The sequence below is a fragment of the Heterodontus francisci genome, chromosome 4, assembly GCF_036365525.1.
Source record: "Heterodontus francisci isolate sHetFra1 chromosome 4, sHetFra1.hap1, whole genome shotgun sequence".
In the NCBI taxonomy this organism is placed as follows: Eukaryota; Metazoa; Chordata; class Chondrichthyes; order Heterodontiformes; family Heterodontidae; genus Heterodontus; species Heterodontus francisci.
In genome coordinates this window covers 164106273-164128541 of record NC_090374.1, presented here as the reverse complement: position 1 = coordinate 164128541, position 22269 = coordinate 164106273, and positions in this window count along the sequence as shown.

The window sequence follows — 22269 nt, the reverse complement described above, 5'->3', positions numbered from 1 at the left end:
AACACTTCACCAGAGCAGGTTTTCTACTGAACTGTGCTCTCATTTCGAGGTATGTCACTGAATTTGCTTTCGTACATATCTCTACTCATAATGGAGCAATCTGCAGCTGTTTTGATGCAGATGTTGATGTCGTGTTGACTTACCAACACCTTTGTGCAAAAATGTCTCTGTCATTTGAGTGATTACTAGTGGCGTAAATGCTCTACAGCCCTAGCTGCAATTTGTTTCGGCAATCTGGATTAACTTCAAGATTGTGAACTCCACCATTGTGACGTCGCTGTTTTCCATTACCACCGGAATGAGTTTCTTTCCCGCTTTGGCCTTTGCTCAGTAAGCAGTTGCAATAAGGCCTTGCTTTTGGCAATCAAAGCAGTTGGCTTTTCAGTATTGACATGGTTGTACCATGTGGTTGCCCTTACAGCAATAACAAGACACTAAACTGCAATCACCAGCTCTCTTCTGAATAGGTCACTCCACTTCAGGCTTGGCGGAAACCTTCTGACAGAGGACAGAGGCTGTACTAGTCACTGGCATAGGATGAAATTCCTGAGCATTCTTTGATGCCATCTCTATAGAAAGAACAATCTTACCCGTCAGTTCAAATGTAAGATTTTGTTAGTGTAGTCACTTCGAGTGGATTCTTTTGTCCACCAATCCACACAAATCAGTCTCGCAAGCACACTCGAAGCAAGTGCCAAAGTTGCAACATAATGATCAATTCTTCAGTGCCACAATTTACTCACCAACTGTTTCACTACTTTTCTGATTTCTGGTTCCAAATTTATAGCTTTCCACTATCTCTAATGGCTTAGGGTTCAAATGTTCCTCCAACTTAGTGATGATTGTTTTGAATGGCACATCTTTTGCCTTGTTGGGAGCAAGAAGGTGCCAACGTTTCTACCAGATAACAGAACTGCTAAGACAACTTCTCAAGAAAACAGAAAGTGTGGTGTTGGAATTCACACCAAGAACAAGCATTTAGAAAGCTTAAAGAGATGCTCATATTACTGGACATCTTTACACACTGTAACTCTACACTATCTATGACAATGGCAGCAGAAGCCTCCTCCACTGGGTTACGGACCGTTCCCTTTCAGGAGCAACCTGATGGTTCCCACAGACCAATATTCTATGCATCTAGAGCTTTGTCAGACACAAAGCATGCCTCGCACTTCTGGGCCAATTTCCATAAACAAAATTGTTTTCTTACACCTAAGAATTGCCTTATTCTGAGTCTTGACCTCTTCACTTTCACCTTCAATTTCCAAAAGGTTATTAGTTCTGAAAGACATATCCATTCTTTCAATATACAAACTGAATGGTTCTCGAGTCCTCTCAAATGTTCTTAGCTGTCTGATGTATCCCCTGGGTGTAGCAATTTCCAAATTGACAGTAACCCAGTAAACCCTTACTGCAGCTGTCCGTAACAGTGATACCTAAAACCAGCCTAATTGGTGGTTGAAATATTCTCTTACCCAAATGAGTACTCTGAATCTAATGCACATTAGGACCCTACAGCATACCATTCAACTGAGGAGACACAATTTCAGGTTGAGGCTTCTTACACTATAGACAAAATCTCTGCCCTCCAAGCAGGTAGGTCACTGGGAGCTGGCTGATTCTTGTTCATTGCAGTTTTTGCTGCTGTTTGCTGCCTTTATTTATGGGCTTTGATCTCATCCTCATCAGCATTTTCTGTAATATATTCGGGTAGCACTAGCAAAGAAAATGGACACCAAGCATGGCTCATTAAAGGAAGTGTTTATTTATGTCATTACATCATCATGTCATTAGCAGAATATACAAATATATTACAAAATCAAACCTCTCCAAGTTCCTGTTAATTTTTTCCCTGGTTATTGTTTCTAAAAACGTACCCACCACTGATTATAAATTAACTAGCTTGTAGTTACTCGGAATGTCCTTACACCTTTTCTTGGAGAAGGGCATCAGATTTGGCACTTTCCAATCCTCTGGCACCTCCTTTCCTTACACTACCTTTTAAGCTAACTGCAATTCTATTCTCATATTCTCCCTTTGCTGGTCTTAGTTTCATTTTCACATCCCCTCTCAACTTATTGTATTTGGCCTGGTTCTTGCTTGAAGAATTCACCTGACAGGCATCATACACACACATTTCATCATATTCTCTATCTCCCTCATCATCCAAGGAGCCCTGGATTTGGTTCCCTGCCTTTCTCTCTTGTTGGAATGTACCTAGCCTGTACCTGAAACATCTCGTCCTTAAAGATTACCCATTGTTTTGTTACAGTTTATCCTCACAATCATTTTACCTTTGCTAGATCACCTCTCATCCCATTGAATTTACCCCCTTCCAATTTAAAGTTTTACTTTAGCTTGTTCCTTGATCTTCTGCATTAATATTCTAAACCTAATGATCACCCTTACCCAAGTGTTCTCCCACAGACATTTGGTCCTCTTGGCCCACCTCATTCCCCAGCATCAGATTTAGCCATGCCTCTTTCCTAGTTGGACCAAGAACATGCTAGTCAAGGAAGTTTTCCTGAACACATTTCAGATACTTCTCCCCCCATCCTTACCCTTTACTCTAACATTATCCCAAATGATATTTTGGTAATTAAAGTCCCTCATTATCACCACTCTATACTTCTTGCACATCTCTGTGATTTTTCTGCAGATTTGCTCCTCTATCTTTCTTTCATTCACTATTTGGAGGCCTGTAGAATACTCACAGCAGCACAATCATCCCATTTTGCCTCTCAACTGTACCCAAATGAATTTTATCTTTGCCTCCTCGAAGACATCCCCTCTTTCCTACACTACAATGTCTTCCCTAATCAGTACTGCCACCCCACATCTACTATGAAAGTGGAATTTTCTATATAGATTTTAAGAAAGTGTTTGACAAAGTACCACATAAAAGACTGGTTTACAAAATTGAGGCTCATGGAATAGGAGGGTCAGTGTTAGCTTGAATAAAACATTTTTCTTAAGGACAGATAACAGTGAGTTATGGTAAGTGATTGTTTTTCAGACTATATGATGGTAGACAGTGGTGTTCCCCAAGGGTCAGTGCTGGGACCACTGATTTTTTTGATATATATAAATGACTTTGATATTGGAATACAGAGCAACATTTCAAAATTTGACGATGATACTAAAATCAGAGTTGTGGCAGACAGTGAGGATGATAACAATTGACCACAACAGGACATAGATAGGCTAGCAGAATGGGCAGACAAATGACAGATGGAAGTTAACACACTGAACTGTGAAGTGATGCATTTTGGCAAAAGGGATAAGGAGACGCAGTGTATACTTCATGGCACCATTCTATTAAGTGTGCAGGGATAGAAGAACCTGAGGATTCATGTGCATAGATGTTTGAAGGTGGTAGGACATATTGAGAGAGCTGTGAGCAAAGCATAATGATCTTGGGCTTCATAAATAGAATCATTGAGTACAAAAGCAAGAAAGTTATCCTGAACCTTTATAAAACTCTGTTAGGCCACAACTAGAGTACTGTGCACAGTTCTGGTCACCACACTTTAGGAAGGATCTAAAGGTTCTTGAGAGGGTGTATCGGAGATTTACCAGAATGGTTCCAGAAATGAGGGAGTTTAGCTACAATGTTAGGTTGGAGAAGCTGGGGTTGTTCTCCTTGGAGCAAAGGAGATTGTGGGGAGATTTGATGGAGGTGCACAAGATTATGACATGTTTAGATAAGATAGACAAAGAAAAGCTATTCCCATTATTTGATGGGACAAGAACTAGCGGAACACAGATTTAAGGTTTTGGGCAAGAGATACAGGGGGATGTAAGGAGTGGTAATGACTTGAAAGTCTTTGTCTGCGAGGGTGGTGGAAGCGGAGATGATCAATGATTTCAAAAGGAAATTGGATCGGCATTTGAGGGAAATAAATTTGCAGGGCTATGGCGATAGAGCTGGGGAGTGGGACTGATTGGATTCCTCTACTGACAGCCAGCATAAACTCAATGAGCTGAATGGCATCTTTCTGTGCCGTAATGACTCTATAACTATGACAACTAACTAAACTATGTGAGTAATTCAAATGAACAGGATCAACCTAGTAAGAGGTAAACTTAGAACTGATGTCAAGAAACACTTCCTCCCTCAAGCAGAAACCAGCACATAGAATGGACTAAAAGTAGAAAATGCTGGAAATAGTCTGGCAGCATCAGTGGAAAGAGGTGACTAGATGTGTAGATGAGGGTAAAGCAGTTGATGCAGTCTACATGGACTTCAGTAAGGCTTTTGATAAGGTCCTGCATGGGAGACTGGTTAAGAAGGTAAGAGCCCATGGGATCCAGGGCAATTTGTCAAATTGAATCCAAAATTGGCTTAGTGGCAGGAGGCAGAGGGTGACGGTCGAGGGTTGTTTTTGTGAGTGGAAGCCTGTGACCAGTGGTGTACTGCAGGGGTTGGTGCTGGGACCCTTGCTGTTTGTAGTGTACATTAATGATTTAGACGTGAATATAGGAGGTATGATCAGTAAGTTTGCAGATGACACGAAAATTGGTGGTGTCGTAAATAGTGAGGAGGAAAGCCTTAGATTACAGGACGATATAGATGAGCTGGTAAGATGGGCAAATGGAAGTTAATCCTGAGAAGTGTGAGGTGGGAGGACTAACCAGGCAAGGGAATATACAATAATATAAAAGCAAAATACTGCGGATGCTGGAAATCTGAAACAAAAACAAGAAATGCTGGATTCACTCAGCAGGTCTGGCAGCATCTGTGGAAAGAGAAGCAGAGTTAACGTTTCGGGTCAGTGACCCTTCTTCGGAACTGACAAATATTAAAAAAGTCACAGATTATAAACAAGTGAGGTGGGGGTTGGGCAAGAGATAACAAAGGAGAAGGTGCAGATTGGACCAGGCCACATAGCTGACCAAAAGGTCACGGAGCAAAGGCAAACAATATGTTAATGGTGTTTTGAAAGACAAAGCATTAGTACAGATTAGGTGTGAATATACTGAATATAGAACATCAGCAAGTGCAAACCTGAAGAAAAACAACCTGAAAAAAACAGTGGGTAAGCAAAGGGAATATACAATGGATGGTAGAACCCAAGGAAGTACAGAGGGTCAGAGGGACCTTGGTGTACTTGTCCATTGATCACTGAAGGCAGTAGCACAGGTAGATAAGGTGGTTAGGAAGGCATATGGGATATTTGCCTTTATTAGTCAAGGCATAGAATATAAGGGCAGGGAGGTTATGATTAAGCTGTATAAAACCCTAGTTAGGTCACAGCTGGAGTACTGTGTACAGTTCTGGTCACCACACTCTAAGAAGGATGTGATTGCAGAGGAGATTCACCAGGATATTGCCTGGGCTGGAGCATTTCAGCTATGAAGAGAGACTGGATAGGCTAGGGTTGTTTTCCTTAGAGCAGAGAAGGCTGAGGGAGGGACCTGATTGAGGCATACAAAATGATGAGGGGCATTGATAGGATAGATAGGAAGAAACTTTTTTCCCTTAGCAGAGGGATCAATAAGCAGGAGACATAGATTTAAGGTAAGGGGCAGAAGGTTTAGAGGGGATTTGATGAAATAAAATTCACCCAGAGGGTGGTTGGAATCTGGAATACATTACCTGAAGGTGGAGGCAGGAACCCTCACAACATTTAAGAAGTATTTAGATGAGCACTTGAAATGCCATAGCATACAAGGCTATTGGCCAAGTGCTGGAAAATGGGATTAGAATAGATAGGTGCTTGATGGCTAGCACAGACACGATTGGCCAAAGGGTCTGATTCTGTGCTGTATAACTCTATGACTCTATGACATTTGTATTCTTGCGAATTGTCCTGATAAGCGCAAGACAAAAAGCTTTGACAGAATTGGATGCAATACTCCAGCTGAGGCCGAACTAGTGTCTTATACAAGTTCAACATAACTTCCTTGCTCTTGTACTCTATGCCCCTATTAGTAAAGCTCAGGACATTGTATGCTTTATTAACCGCTCTCTTAACCTGTCCTGCCAACTTCAATGACTTATGCACATATACACCCAGGTCCCTCTGCTCCTGTACCCCCTTTAGAATTGTTACCCTTTATTCTACATGTTCTTCCTACTTCACTTCACATTTCTCTGCATTGAACTTCATCTGCCACCTGTCTGCCCATTCCACCAACTTGTCATGTCCTTTTGAAGTTCTACACTATCCTCCTCACAGTTCACAATGCTTCCAAGCTTCATATCATCTGCAAACTTTGAAATTGTGCCTTGTACACCAAGGTCTAGGTCATTACTATATCTCAGGAAAAGCAAAGGTCCCAACACTGATCCCTGGGGAACTCCACTATAAACCTTCCTCCAGCCCGAAATACATCCATTAACTGCTGTTTGTTTCCTGTTACTCAGCTAATTTCGTATCCATGTTGCTACCGTCCCTTTTATTCCATGAACCATAAGTTTGCTCACAGGTCTGTTGTGTGGCATTGTATCAAACGCTGTTTGAAAGTCCATGTACACCACATCAACAGCATTGCCCTCATCAATCCTCTCTGTTATCTCCTCAAAAAACTCCAGCAAGTTAGTTAAACGTGATTTTCCCTTAAGAAATCCATGCTGGCTTTCCTCAATTAACTCACATTTGTCCATGTGACTACTGATTTCGTCCCGAATTATTTTTTTGAGATATTTTCCCACCACCGAAGTTTGTCAGACACTATCTCCCCCGACAAAGCCATGCTGACTATTCCTGATTAATCCCTGCCTTTCCAAGTGGAGATTAATCCTGTCCCTCAGAATTTTTTCCAATAGTTTCCCTACCCCTGATGTTCGACTCACTGGCCTGTAATTACCTGGTTTATCCCTGCTACCCTTCTAGAATAATGGTACCAATGTAAAGGACAGCAACAAATTATATGGGAAGAGAGTGCTGATTGGTTGGCAAGTGGACTCTGATTGGTAGAGGCGTTGCCATGGAGAATGCACTGGTTTATGGTGACTGACTGTTAACTGCCAAGCTTTGTTAGAAATTTAAACCAGACAGCTTGACTCTGATTGATCAAGGCATTGCCCTGAGGAATTAACCAGCGAATGGCTGTCACTTATTTTGTTTAGCTGAAATAGGTGTAATGTGTCTACATGTTCTTTCTGTCTGCAAAGAACAGGGCCCTGTGTATTAATATATGTAGCTTCCAGTGCGTGCGAAGGTGCCACACTGCGAGCCCGACTGAATCTTAAATTGGTTGTCAGCATAATTCTTAGCACACTGAGGATTATTTAGCAAATATTGTCCAATCGCGGAATCACATCTAATGTTGGACACTGTGTTTTGAGTTTTACAAGCAGGGGCTGGTTGGGTACAGTCTGTACCTTGCTCATTGTGAACAGCGGAAGGAACATGTTTGATATGATTCGCCAGTCTTTAGGACGTACGGCCTATATACCTAGCATCACATGGGCATTGAAATTCATAAAATAAAAGCAAAATACTGTGGATGCTGGAAATCTGAAATAAAAGCAAGAAATGCTGGAAATACTCAACAGGTCTGGCAGCATCTGTGGAAAGAGAAGCAGAGTTAATGTTTCAAGTCAGTTCTGAAGAAGGGTCACTGACCTGAAATGTTAACTCTGCTTCTGTCTCCACAGATGCTGCCAGACCTGCTGAGTATTTCCAGCATTTCTTGTTTTTATATCATATTGAAATTCATATATTACATTACTCATTTGTGTGATAGGCAGAACATCTTTTTGGCTTGACGGCAGCATCTTGTTAGGTGCAACCAGAATCCACTTGCCAACCAATCAGCACTCTCTTCTCATATTGTATAAGTTTGTTGCTTTCCTTTCCATTGGTACTCTTGCAAATTGTCCTGATGAGTGTAAGATGAAAAGCTTCGACAAAATGTCTCTGTTTTCATCAATACTCATAGTTGTGGTTGTTGGAGGCTAATCATCTCAGCCCCAAAACATTGCTATAGGAGTTCCTCAGGGTAGTGTTCTTGTTCCCACCATCTTCAGCTGCATCAATGACCTTTCCTTCATCATAAGGTCAGATTTGGGAATGTTTGCTTATGATTCTACAGTGTTCAGTACCATTTGCAACTCCTCATATTGCAGCAGTCCATGCCCACATGCAACATGAGATGGGCAGCCAATTAAGCTCATTAAAAGCCTTGTTAAGGTCAGTTAAAGGTCAACTGTAATTTTCACTTTTATTTCTGCCTGAGCCCTCCCCCAGCACCACCCCATCCCTGCACTTTATTTGTTTTATGCCCTTTCAGTTAGGACTTTGGTCCCAAATCAGATCAAGTGCAGCCTATTCCAGAAGGACAGCTCCTTCCTGTCTCAAAACTGGAGCCAGTGTCTCATGAATTGGAAGCACTCATTTCCACACCAATCCTTCAGTCACTTATTTACTTTCCTGATCTGGTTGTCCCCATGCCAATTAATACATGGCTCAGGTAACAATCCAGAAATTGTTCCCCTCAGGGTCCTTCTTTTTAGTTTATTTCCTAATTTCTGATACTCCCTTAGTAGGACCTGCTGCCTATTCTTCCCAATGTCATTAGTCACGACAAGAACCACAACAACTACAGCTTTCCCTTCCCTTTCCAAGATCCTCTGAGATATCCTTTACCCTTGCACCAAGTAGACAACACACCCTCCTGGACTCTTAGTCATGTCTATCCTCCTAATTATTGAATCCCTTATGACTATAACCTTTATATTCTGCTGCTCCCCACCTTGAACTGCTTCCTGGTCCACAGTGCCATGGTCAGCATTCTGGCTATTCTTCTTCACAGTCTTTCACTTTATCCTCACATGTAGTATGTACATCATCCATGTTCGACATGACCAGTGTCTGTGGACCAATGTCTCCTTCTTTACCTCCACGTGGTTCCCCCTACCCTGCTAACTGATAGTCATGCACTGTACTTTCTGTAATATTATTTGTTCCTTTAGTGCGTGAACTATTGTAAGATTCACAGGTGTGCAAATAATATAGGAAGGTCTTTATTGTAACTTAGACTGGAATATATATATAAATACACACAACTAATACAGGAGCACACCTACACATGCCTTACTCTGTCTACACCCACAGCTCTCTGGTCATGTGACGTGACCACTTCCTTCAGTGACTCTCCACTTACAGTCTCTTAAAGTGATCTCATAGCATCCCCCTTCTTTCCAAAGATAAATTAATCAGAAAATATATGTACAGTATACCATGATGTTGTGGTTCAGACTAATTGTACAGGAATAACACAAAGGAGGTTTGCTTATTCATCCTTGTCTCAGAGCTGTGCTCATCTTTACGACTCCTCTGAGACTCTGGTAACTCAGAACTTTGGTTAGCATGCTCTTCCTCTCTTCTCATAGTCTCTCTGCATTCATCTACAGACTTTGTCTTTGAACATGCCTGCGATGCCACAGGGTTATCAAATGTAATGTTATCGTACAGCTCTGAGTTGACTTTGGTCCCATCTGAGAATTGCACCTCTTACGATCTGGTCTGGTTGCATATCCTAAAAACCTCTGCAGGATACCAAGTTCCCAATGCATGATTTAGGACTCTGAACTTCTGTCCTACTAACAATCAAGCTAATTATGATCCTGCTTGCCTGTTATACGAAGCCTTCATCTTCCTATGTTTGGAAAGCAGTACATCTTTTACTGTGGAAAACTTAGAAAGATGGTGACTTGCAACATCATTAATCACTGGCAATCCCTCTGGCATCCGGGTACTTGCTGCAACAAACTGAAGTCCAAGGAAAGACTCCCTGTCATGCAGCCTCTTCTTGTCAAAACTCCCAGCATTTGCATCGCCCTTTAAATGGACCGACCTGATACAGTCGACCTGGATATTTTCTACCATCTTCAGTGCGTTACAGTCTTCCCGTATTGTGACAATTTGTAAATCTTGGCATACTGGAAGTCCTGTGATGGCTGGTCCAGTTGTGTCTACGATGTAGAACATTCGGAGCTACCATAGCTGTAGTTCAAGGTTATTGTTCCAATGCACTGCATCTGAGAATTGTTGTAGGCAGGCAGCCTAACTGTGGTGGGTCATACAATAGAGTCCCATTTCTTTAAATACATGTCCTTCAGTACATGGAGAGGCAGGATATTTTCACTTGTGCTCTGGTGTTTATTTTCACACTGAGCTTCTGCTTGCCACTCTTTTGCAGACATATAATCCTGATCATGGCAAATGCATCAGATTGTGTAATAGCATAGGCACGTGATCCAAACTGACTTTGTGGAATGTTTGCTCGCTGTTTGCATGAGTGCACTCTTCATCCGTATCTTTCTGGCAATTTATCTCTCTGCTGACCGGGTGCACCTGCTTGGGCTTTTATTGTGTGTTGGAATACCTTTTATTGTGTTTGCCATCCTGTTTTTCAGACTTTCTCTCTGTATGTGATCTGCCACCATTCCTGTGTACAGTATCTGAGCTCAGCCTTCTGCACTGCCTTGCCCAATGTCCTCGCATGCCACAAGCTTTGCACTGGTCCAGGTACGCCAGACAACTGCGAATTGGGTGAGTCAGGTCACATTTGCCACAAGGCTTAGCAGACTTCTGAGCCTTGATGACCATATAAATTGTCATAGCCACCTCCAACGCTTGTAACTGTTGGTGCCCAGCCAAGATGGTTTCAAATTTCTTTCCATCATTAAGTAATGCATCTAAGCTGCTCCCTTTCTTCTTTTCTTGCTGGTCTTTTTGAAAGGCCTCTATTGGGGTAGATACGATGACTAGTTCCATAATCCATTCAGCAAGTGAAGTCACATTCCTGAGCTTTGTCTCAGTACTCAGCAACTAACTAGTCAATGAACTCATCCTGCTTTTGCTGGTAGGTCATAAGCTCAAGCCTTTGCACTCAGAAATTTACCTTGAGTTGATCTGCCAGGAATGTCCATAGCTTACAAGGGTCCTTCTGACCTTAGCGACAATCCTGATGTGTTGATCCATTGCAGGCCCTTGTTGTCCAGTGCGATCTTGATTTTTGCAGCTGCACTAGAGAGGGTACAGAGGAGATTTGTGAGGATCTTGCCTGGACTAGAGAATTTTAGTCATGACGAAAGTCTCGATAGGCTAAGGTTGCTTTGTTTGGAACAGAGGAGGCTGAGTGAAGACCTAATTGAAGTGTATAGAATTATGAGGTGCCTAAATAGGGTCTATAGGAAGGCCTATTCCCCTTGGTTGAGGGGTCAATAACTCAGGGGCATAGATTTAAGATAAAAGATAGAAGGTTTAGAGGGGATTTGAGAGGAATTATTTCCACAGGAGTGTGATGTGGGATCTGAAACTCAGTGCCTGAAAGGATGGTAGAGGCAGAAATCCTAAATCTAGATCTTTCCAGATATTTTCCACAGCTCACCAATCAAAAAAGAGCAAAACATTATAGACATAAGCAGAGTCTTACGGTTTATTCTAATGTAGTCCAGCATAGAAATGTAGCCTTGATGTCCAAATAAGTCCGGGAACTTGAAGCCAGATTTCAGAGAAAATCCACATCGAGGTCCTTTCCAGATCTTTACTCGAGCTCACAAGATAACGTCAGGGGATGGGGGTTTGAACTAACAAACAGAGACCATTTAAACTAAGTTAACTTTAAATTTAGGCTAAAATGTTCCAACTGTTCGAATCAGAGGAACTTAAGCAGCAGAAGAAAGGATTAAGGGGGAGAAAGCAATGGATGGCAACAGATTGCCACGGACAGGCATGCAGAGTGAAGAGCTCCACATATCTATGACCCACAGACAGCAGTGTGATAATGATCAGATAACCTGTTTTTAATGATGTTGGATGAGGGATAAATATTGCCCAGGACTCAAAGGAGAACTTCCCTGCTCTTCAAAATACCACCATATCATCCCTTACATTCTCCTGAGAGGGCAAAAAGGAATTTTGGTTTACCATCTCATCTGAAAGATGGCACCTCCAGCAGTATAGCACTCCCTCAGTACTGTACTAAAGTGTCAGCCTAGATTATGTGCTCAAGGATGAATGATTGGAGGAATGAGCACAAAATCCCACCCCGGCAGCAGGGGAATTCAAACTCAGTTAGTTAATTTTTAAAAATGAAATAAAAAGCTAGTATCAGTAATGGTGACCACAAAACTACTGGATTGTCATAAACACCCATCTCGTTCACTAATGTACTTTTGGGAAGGAAATCTGTCATCTTTACCTGATGTGGCCTACATGTGACTCCAGACCCACAGTAATGTTGTTGACTCTTAACTGCCCTCTGACGTGGCCAAGCAAGCCATTCAGTTGTCTTTCAAGAAGGTGGCTCACCATCATCATCTCAAGGACAATTATTTATTTTTATTTATTTATTTATTTAGAGATACAGCACTGAAACAGGCCCTTCGGCCCACCGAGTCTGTGCCGACCAGCAACCACCCATTTATACTAATGCGACATTAATCCCATATTCCCGACCACATCCACACCTTTCTCCTACCACCTACCTACACTAGGGGCAATTTCCAATGGCCAGTTTACCTATCAACCTGCAAGTCTTTGGCTGTGGGGGGAAACCGGAGCACCCGGCGGAAACCCACGCGGTCACAGGGAGAACTTGCAAACTCCGCACAGGCAGTACCCAGAACTGAACCCGGGTCGCTGGATGGATGGGAAATAAATGCTGGCCTTGGCAGCAACACCCCCATCCCATGAATGAATAGCAACAAGTCTCTGGAATGGGACCTGAACCCACAGCCTACTGACTCTGAGGTGAGAGTGCTACCACTGGGTCATGGCTGACACATGAGCAATGCCATAATGTATCTACTAGTGTTTTGATGAAATCAAAATATTATTTTATCTTTCTCATCCACTGGTAAATGCTTTGTTTTATAATTCCTTTTGGGTTGTTTTAAATGCATAATCACATACTGAATTCAACAGCATCAACATTTAAAAGAAAAAAATAGTTTAAAATTAGTACATTGTTATGACCAAGGCAGGAGTAGTGCACTGTTAATTCAGTCCCACCACTCCACTGGTCACAGCATATTAGTAAAGTTTCCCACCTACTGAAAACTAGCCAAAATAAACACATTATTTATCCCCAAGAATAAAGCACACCAAAACAGGTTTCTTCAAACAATAACAAAATTAACTATTTATTAATAAACCAAGTTTTAGACGATAATGAGATAAAACTATATGTAAAAAAGATTTTATAACGTCTTATTCTTCCTAGCCCTCATGCACACACACAAGTATTCAAAACCCAATGGTAAACCGGTTTTAAAAGGATGTTTTAAATTACAACTGTTTTTTAGCAATAATAAAATAACTGGGTAACTTCTGGTAGGATATTTCTGGATCGCGAGGTGTTTGAGAGTCGAATAGTTGGATCCACTTGAAGTCTCTGCAGGTGCGATTAATGAACAGTCTGTGATGGGTAAGCATTCAAGGCAATTCATCTGCAGCAGGCATTACACAGATTTTTCAGCAAAAGGGTATAGCAACAGGTCTACTTCAATTTTAAAGTAGCAGTCTAACAGTAGAAACTTGCTTGTAATTTCAGGATCTCCCAAAAACACAAAAGGCAACAGGAATCACTCTTGAGGCAGAGATTTTCCAGAGACTGGAGGCAATAGGAAGTTTGTTACCTTTAACAATGCTGGGCTTCCTCTCATCAAAGGAGCCTTTCTCCACAGAGAGCAGCAACTCCTCTTTCTCTGGGTCTTTTCCTCACTATGAATCTTTTTATCTTTCCAGGCAGAACACAGCCCCAACTCAAATGTAAGATTCTTTTCTAACAAGAGAGACAAACCTTCCTTTCAGGGGGAGGTCTTTTTCTGGTCTGCAAACACAGGTCTCCAGCAGCAACTGGCTTTTCAACCCAATAGTGAAACTAAACTTTCAACAACCAAGTCCCAAGACATTCATAAATCTTTCTGGTTGCTTGGATACAAGTTTTACAGCCTTCACATCAAACACGAAGTCAGCATTCAGTGTTCACAGAAAGTCATTTTTTTCAGTCTCAGCAGCACACAGACCTCTTAATTTAAAAAAAAAACAAAACTCTCGTGACAATATTTTAAAGGTAACTCCTATATTTTGTAAAATATAATTTCTCACAGAAAGCAGATGACCAAAAAAATGAAGGTCTTTAATAATTGTGCCGAGCATTTTCTGTGCCCATGACAATAGCTATTGCAGACAATGTTATTTTCTTGCCTTGGTTATAGTTTATGCCCAATTACAGGATCACACTAAATAAATAACCTGAACTAATATCAAGTTCTCATTTAAATTTTTCACTGTTCTGGCAATTTAATTTTAGCCACTATTATAACTGAGGTGTGAGGAGTGCACTGTCTTTTCTAGTTCCAATTTTCCTCAGGTCACAACAAATATTGAAATGTTTATCCAGGTACTGATACGGTCAATCATAGACTCTAATCTTTATCTCAGAATAAAATACACCAACCAGGTTTCTCAAATAAACAACAAAATTATCAGTTTATTATAAAACAAAATTTAATTGGTAACACAGCAAAGCATTAATACACAGAATGAAATATAAAAGTTCCCTTTTTACCTTAGCCCTTCACACACACGCACACCAGTTAACCGAAAAATAGAGATTTTTTTCTTTAAGCTCTGTTGCAAAAAAAAGACAAAAAACAATATGCTGAACAAAGACTTGCTAATTCTTGAAGAAAAAAAAGAGAAGATATGGAAAGCTATCAGTTGTACCTTTTTGGTTTGGTGTCCCAAATATGCATGGGGAGACAGTAGTGTAGTGGTATTGTCACTGGACTAGTAACCCAGAGACCCAGGGTATTGCTCTGGGGACATGGGTTCAAATCCCACCACAGCAGAAGGTGGAATTTGAATTTGATTAATAAATCGGGAATAAAAATGCTAGTCTAATGATGGCCATTGTCGATTGTTGTAAAAACCCATCTGGTTCACTAATGTCCTTTCGGGAAGGAAATCTGCTGTCCTTGTCTGGCCTACATGTGACTCCAGACCCACAGCAACGTGGTTGACTCTTACATGCCCTGTGAAATGGCCTAGCAAGCCACTCAGTTGTACCTAACCACTACGAAGTCAATAAAAAGGAATGAAACTGGATGGACTGCCTAACATCGACCGAGGCACTGGAAACGACAACGGCAAACCCAGTCCTGTCGACCCTGCAAAGTCCTCCTTACTAACATGTGGGGGCTTGTGCCAAAGTTGGGAGAGCTGTCCCACAGACTAGTCAAGCAACAGCCTGACATAATCATACTCACGGAATCATACCTGACAATGTTCCAGACACTGCCATCGCCATCCCTGGGTATGTCCTGTCCCACCAGCAGAGGTGGCGGCACAGTGGTATACAGTAGGGAGGGAGTTGCCCTGGAAGTCCTCTACATCAACTCCGAACCCCATGAGGTCTCATGACATCAGGTCAAACATGGACAAGGAAACCTCCTGCTGATTACCACCTACAGCCCTCCCACAGCTGATGAGTCAGTAGTTGGAGGAAGCACTGAGGGTGGCAAGGGCACAGAATGTACTCTGGGTGGGGGACTTCAATGTCCGTCGCCAAGACTGGCTTGGTAGCACTACTACTGACTGAGCTGGCCGAGTCCTAAGGGACATAGCTGCTAGACTGGGTGTGCGGCAGGTGATGAGGGAAAAACATACTTGACCTCGTCCTCACCAATCTGCCTGCCGCAGATGCATCTGTCCATGACAGTATTGGTAGGAGACTGCACAGTCCTTGTGGAGACAAAGTCCCACCTTCACATTGAGGATACCCTCCATTGTGTTGTGTGGCACTAGCACCATGCTAAATGGGATAGATTTTGAACAGATCTAGCAATGCAAAACTGGGCATCCATGAGGCTCTGTGGACCATCAGCAGCAGCAGAATTGTACTCAATCACAATCTGTAACTTCATGGCCCGGCATATCCCCCATTCTACCATTACCATCAAGCCAGGAGACCAACCCTGGTTCAATGAAGAGTGAAGGAGGGCATGCCAGGAACAGCACCTTGCATACCTCAAAATGAGGTGTCAACCTGGTGAAGCGACAACACAGGACTATCTGTGTGCCAAGCTACGTATGCGATAGACAAAGCTAAGCGATCCCATAACCAATGGATCAAATCTAAGCTCTGCAGTCCTGCCACATCCAGCTGTGAATGGTGGTGGACAATTGAACAACTAACTGGAGGAGGCGGCTCCACAAATATCCCCATCTTCAATGATGGGGGAGCCCAGCACATCAGTGCGAAAGATAAGGCTGAAGCATTTGCAACAATCTTCAGCCAGAAGTGCCAAGTTGATGATCCATCTCGGCTTCCTCCTAAAGTCCCCAGCATCACAGATGTCAGACTTCAGCCAATTCAATTCACTCCGCGTGATATCAAGAAACGACTGAAGGCACTGGATACATGCAAAGGCTATGGGCCCTGACAATATTCCAGCAATAGTACTGAAGACCTGTGCTCCAGAACTTGCCGCGCCCCTAGCCAAGCTGTTCCAGTACAGTTACAACACTGGCATCTACCCTGCAATGTGGAAAATTGCCCAGGTATGTCCTGTACACAAAAAGCAGGACAAATCCAACCCGGCCAATTACCGCCCCATCAGCCAACTCTTAATCATCAGTAAAGTGACAGAAGGTGTCATCAACAGTGCCATCAAGCGGCACTTGCTTAGCAATAACCTGCTCAGTGACGCTCAGTTTGGGTTCCGCCAGGGCCACTCAGCACCTGACCTCATTACAGCCTTGCTTCAAACATGGATTAAAGAGCTGAACTCAAGAAGTGAGGTGAGAGTGACTGCCCTTGACATCGAGGCAGCATTTGACCGAGTATGACATCAAGGAGCCCTAGCAAAGCTGAAGTCAATGGGAATCAGGGGGAAACTCTCCGCTGGTTGGAGTCATACCTAGAGCAAAGGAAGATGGTTGTGGTTGTTGGAGGTCAATCATCTGAGCTCCAGGACATCACTGCAGGAGTTCCTCAGGGTAGTGTCCTAGGACCTACCATCTTCAGCTGCTTCATCAATGACCTTCCTTCAATCATAAGATCAGAAGTGGGGATGTTCGCTGATGATTGATTGCACAATGTTCAGCACCATTTGTGACTCCTCAGATACTGAAGCAGTCCGTGTAGAAAGGCAGCAAGACTTGGACAATATCCAGGCTTGGGCTGATAAGTGGCAAGTAATATTCGCACCACTCAAGTGCCTGGCAATGACCATCTCCAATAAGATAATCTAACCATCTCCCCTTGACATTCAATGGCATTACCATCACTGAATCCCCCACTATCAGCATCCTAGGGGCTACCTTTGACCAGAAACTGAACTGGAGTAGCCATATAAACACCATGGCTACAAGGGCAGGTCAGAGGCTAGGAATCCTGACGCGAGTAACCCACCTCTTGACTCCCCAAAGCCGGTCCACCATCTACAAGGCACAAGTCAGGAGTGTGATGGAATACTCTCCACTTGCCTGGATGGGTGCAGCTCCAACAACACTCAAGAAGCTCGACACCATCCAGGACAAAGCAGCCCACTTGATTGGCACCCCATCTACAAACATTCACTCCCTCCACCACCGACACATAGTGGCAGTAGTGTGTAACATCTACAAGATGCACTGCAGCAACGCACCAAGGCTCCTTAGACAGCACCTTCCAAACCCGCAACCTCTCCCACCTAGAAGGACAAGGGTAGCAAATGCATGGGAACACCACCACCTGCAAGTTGCCCTCCAAGTCACACACCATCCTGACTTGGAACTATATCGCCGTTCCTTCACTGTTGCAGGGTCAAAATCCTGGAACTCCCTTCCTAACAGCACTGTGGGTGTACCTACCTCACATGGACTGCAGCGGTTGAAGAAGGCAGCTCACCACCACCTTCTCAAGGGCAATTAGGGATAGGTAATAAATGCTGGCCAAGCCAGTGATGCCCACATCCTATGAACAAATAAACAAATAAAACAATGTCCATAATTCTAAAATACACGAGTCCTGAAGTAAATACTTCACAAAAATATAGAAGCACCGTCATCACTTTATCAGTGATAGGCATGTTTAAACCAAAGAAAGAGATTATACTCCAATTTTCTGAAGGGTTCAATCATAATTCATTATACTTGCATGATAACTGGCAATTGGCAATTCTTTAATCTGGAATTGCTTTGGAAAGACTGATACAGAACATTGTAGATTTAAAATGTACAGGATTGCAATGCTTAATGAGTTTAATTCTCTTTCTGCAGAGTGTTCATCTTGTAAAACTAACCTGTTCTCAGCGAAGAGGTTGAATGTTTATTTATTTGTTGCAGAAAACATGCTCAATCTCATAATGGATTGTTTATTTGCTACCTGATTCCCTTTTTCAAAGGTTATGTGCTGTCTACTCAGTGTTATAAGTTGAAATATTGGGCTGAATTTTAGCAGGCTCATGGAAATAAAAAATAAAAGTTCATGGTGTAGGGGGGTACATATCGGCATGGATAGAAGATTAGTTAGCTAACAGGAAACAGAGAGTAGGCATAAAAGGGTCATTTTCTGGTTGGCAAGATGTAACGATTAGTGTGCCACAGGGATCTGTGCTGGGGCCACAACATTTTGCAATTTATATAAATGACTTAGACAAAGAATAAAAAAGAAGCATATTATCTAAATGGTGTGAGATTGCAGAGCTGTGAGATGCAGAGGGATCTGGATGTCCTAGCGCATGAATCGCAAATGGTTAGTATGCAGGTACAACACATAATTAGGAAAGCTGATAGAATGTTATTGTTTATCGCGAGGGGAATTGAATACAAAAGTAGGGAGGTTATGCTTCAGCTATACAGGGCATTGGCAAGACCACATCTGGAGTACTGTGTACGGTACTGGTCTCCTTATTTAAGGAAGGATGTAAATTGCTTTGGAGGCAGTACAGAGAAGGTTTACTAGACTAATACCTGGAATGGGTGGCCTGTCTTACAAGGAAAGATTGGACAGGCTAGCCTTGTATCCGCTGGAATTTGTAAGAGTAAGAGATGACTTGATTGAAACGTATGCAATCCTGAGGGGTCTTGACAGGGTGGATGTGAAAAGGATGTTTCCCTTTGTGGGAAAATCTCGAACTAGGTGTTGCTGTTTAAAAATAAGGAGTCGCCCATTTAAGACAGAGATGAGGAGAAATTTTTTCTCTCAGAGGGTCATGAGTCTTTGGAATTCTCTTCCTCAAAAGGCAGTAGAAGCAGAGTCTTTGAATATTTTTAAGGCAGAGGTAGATAGATTCTTGATAAGCAAGGGGGTGAAAGGTTATTGGGGGTAGGCAGGAATGTGGAGTAATCAGTTCAGCCATGAACTTGTTGAATGGCGCAGCAGGCTCGAGGGGCCGAGTGGCCTATTCCTGATCCTAATTCATAAGTTCGTATGTATGTATGTTCGTATGTCCTGACATTTCTGTTGGGATGCACGTTTCCGCATGTGGATTGAAATGCACGAGGACTGGCGGAGATGCTGTCTTTATCTTTAACTTATCGAATGCTGTTTGCTGTGCGATTGTCCATTCCCATTGTGTATCTTTGCGCAGTAGCTTTGAAGAGGCTCCACGATCTTCATGTACTGCGGCACAAATTTGTGATAATGTTGGTCATGCTGAGGAACGATGATAACTCTTTCACGTTAGACCGGGTCGGAAACACATGCATAGCTTTGACATTGTCGGACATAGGCTTTACTCCAGCTGCTGTCACTTTGTACCCAAGAAAATCAATCTCGGATGCCGTGAATGTGCATTTGTCTTTGTTGAGTGTCAAATTGTGTTGTGCGAGTTGAGTGAGCATCGTGGATAACTGATAATTGTGTTCTACTTTGTCCCTTCCATGGACGACGACATCATCGAGAAGGTTGCGTGTCCCCTCAACGCCTGACAAGACTGAAGGGACAATCTTCTGAAACACGCTAGGTAGTGGACTCAGTCCACAGGACATTCTGCGGCACTAAAACATGCAGTTGTGCGTAACAAAGGCTGTAAGATGTTGGCTTTGCTCTACTAGTGGCATCTGAAGATAGCTCCATCACATGTAGAGCTTCGTGAAGACTGTGACATCATTTCATGATGCTGATAGTTCTTGGAGCGGGTACCTGTCCAGAATAATTGCTTTGCTGACTGATTTAAGGTCAACGCATAGTCCAAGTTCTCAATTTTTGTGTCTCACAATGACGAGGTTCGATATCCATGGGGATGAGTCGATTCGCTCAATGATACCATCTGCTCCCAGTCATTTCAGCACTAGTGACATTTCAGCACAGATTGCGAACGACAACCAGCTCAAATTTTACAAAACATGCAGGTTAGCATGAGGAACATAAAAGTACCCCTCAATCTCCCCAAATCCAGTAAATAAGGAAGGATACTGTTGCGCATCGTCTGTATCATCGACCACATGAATGTGTGCTGAGGTGGAGTCTGCACGTTTGAAGCCAAGCTTATCGAACAGGTCTACCCCCATAAGGCTCCTGCCTTTGGCCACATAGAACATGAACTTGTCTGGGTTGATATTTTTATAGCAGCCTGGGACTGTGATCGTTTCAAAGACTGAGATAATCAAGTCATCATAAGCTTGATGAGTGTCTGTCACAGGAGTGAGAGAAAGTTGCAAAAAGTAACAACGGTAGAGGTCTTCGCTCAATATTATTATGACCCAGGTTGGAGGAATGGACAGTCTTTCTCCCGTTCCACTGCTCCACGGGTCACAACAAATGTTTAAATGTTTTACCCAGTTACCGATTTGGCCAATTATATACTTTATTTATATTAGTTTCAGAATAAAAAAAAATCCACCAACCAGGTTTCTTTAATACACAATAAAATAATTAATTTATTATGAAACAAGACTTATTCAATAAAGATGCAAAGCTTCTTAACACTGTTATGACCAGGTGCGAAAGTCTAGGTGTCTGTTACTATCTTCACCTGGTCTTATTATTACAGGGTTGAATTTTTAACATATTTTAAGCCCTATTTTAAGTGCCCCAACACCTGCTTCCTGACAGCTGTCAAAGAATACTTAACTGACTACTTAAGAGTGGGCTGCTGTCAATCTGGAGCAAAGCAGAAAGTCCTGCAGAAATCCAGCAGGTCAGGCAACATCTGCGGAGAGAGAAGCAGAGTTAACTTGTCCAAGTTCACAGACCTGAAAGTTAACTCTGCTTCTCTCTCAACAAATACTTCCTGAACTGCTGGGTGACCCCAGCACTTTCCGCTTTGTTGCCACATACTTACCCTGCTGTGTCCCAGTGTCCTGTAAAGTTGCGATACTCTTCTCCCACTCAAGTGTAACATTCCTTCCTGTAGGCGTGCTGCACCTGGGTGAATAATCTTAAATTTGCACATTCCAGGACGTGAGACTTAAATAGACCATAAAAGGTATTTCAGAGGTTTACAGAGAACACACTGACACAAATGTGAATGCATGGGTGTCACAGCAATGTAAATATGTCTTTCAATAAATGTTCCTCACCAACATGTGTCATTTTCTCTGTGGGAATAACAGGTGCCACCATGTATCGCCAATGTCACATCAGAACAGCCAACGTATGCAATAATGTCATTGCCATGCCACCATTCCACCCGAGCGTCTCCACGGATGCAGTGACATGGACATTGGCTCAGTCAGCTGCTGCCTCTAATGGTATACACAGGGATGCTGTAGATGTGGACTGGTGCACAGCAGGTGAGTGAGGGTGATGTGTGGCTTGCACAGCTCATGTCAGTTCCTGTGGAGCAGACAGCTTTTGTCTGATAAGCCACTTCCGTACATACCTACCTCACTGCTGGCCCTGCGTGCAGAGCCTGGGTGCCATCTGCCCTCCCTTACATCTTTCATGTTGTAGGTCCTCAGTGTTGTCATAGTCTGAGGAGGAATCCTGTTGACATCTCTCCTCATTATGCCAGGCCTATTGGGTGCGTAGTTGTGCAGAGCAGCAAAGAAAGGAGCTGGTCTTTTCAGCCCGTAGTACAGGGCATCACATCCATACAGGCATTGGAGGTGCTCTTTCAGCATGCCGATCTCCTGCTCATTGGTGGCCCATGTAGCTCAGTGGCTGACATCATATCTCTCCTCTGCAGCAGTGGTGGAGTCTCTCACCGGTGTTGGGAACCATGTCTGCAAAGGATAGCCCTTATCTCCAAGAAACCACCCCTCCATCTGAGTCAGTTCAGTGAACAGCAGAACTGGCGCAAGATCCAGGTGTCATGATAGCTGCCTGAGAAGCTGTCACACATTTGCTGCAAGCATCTACGGTGATCACATACCA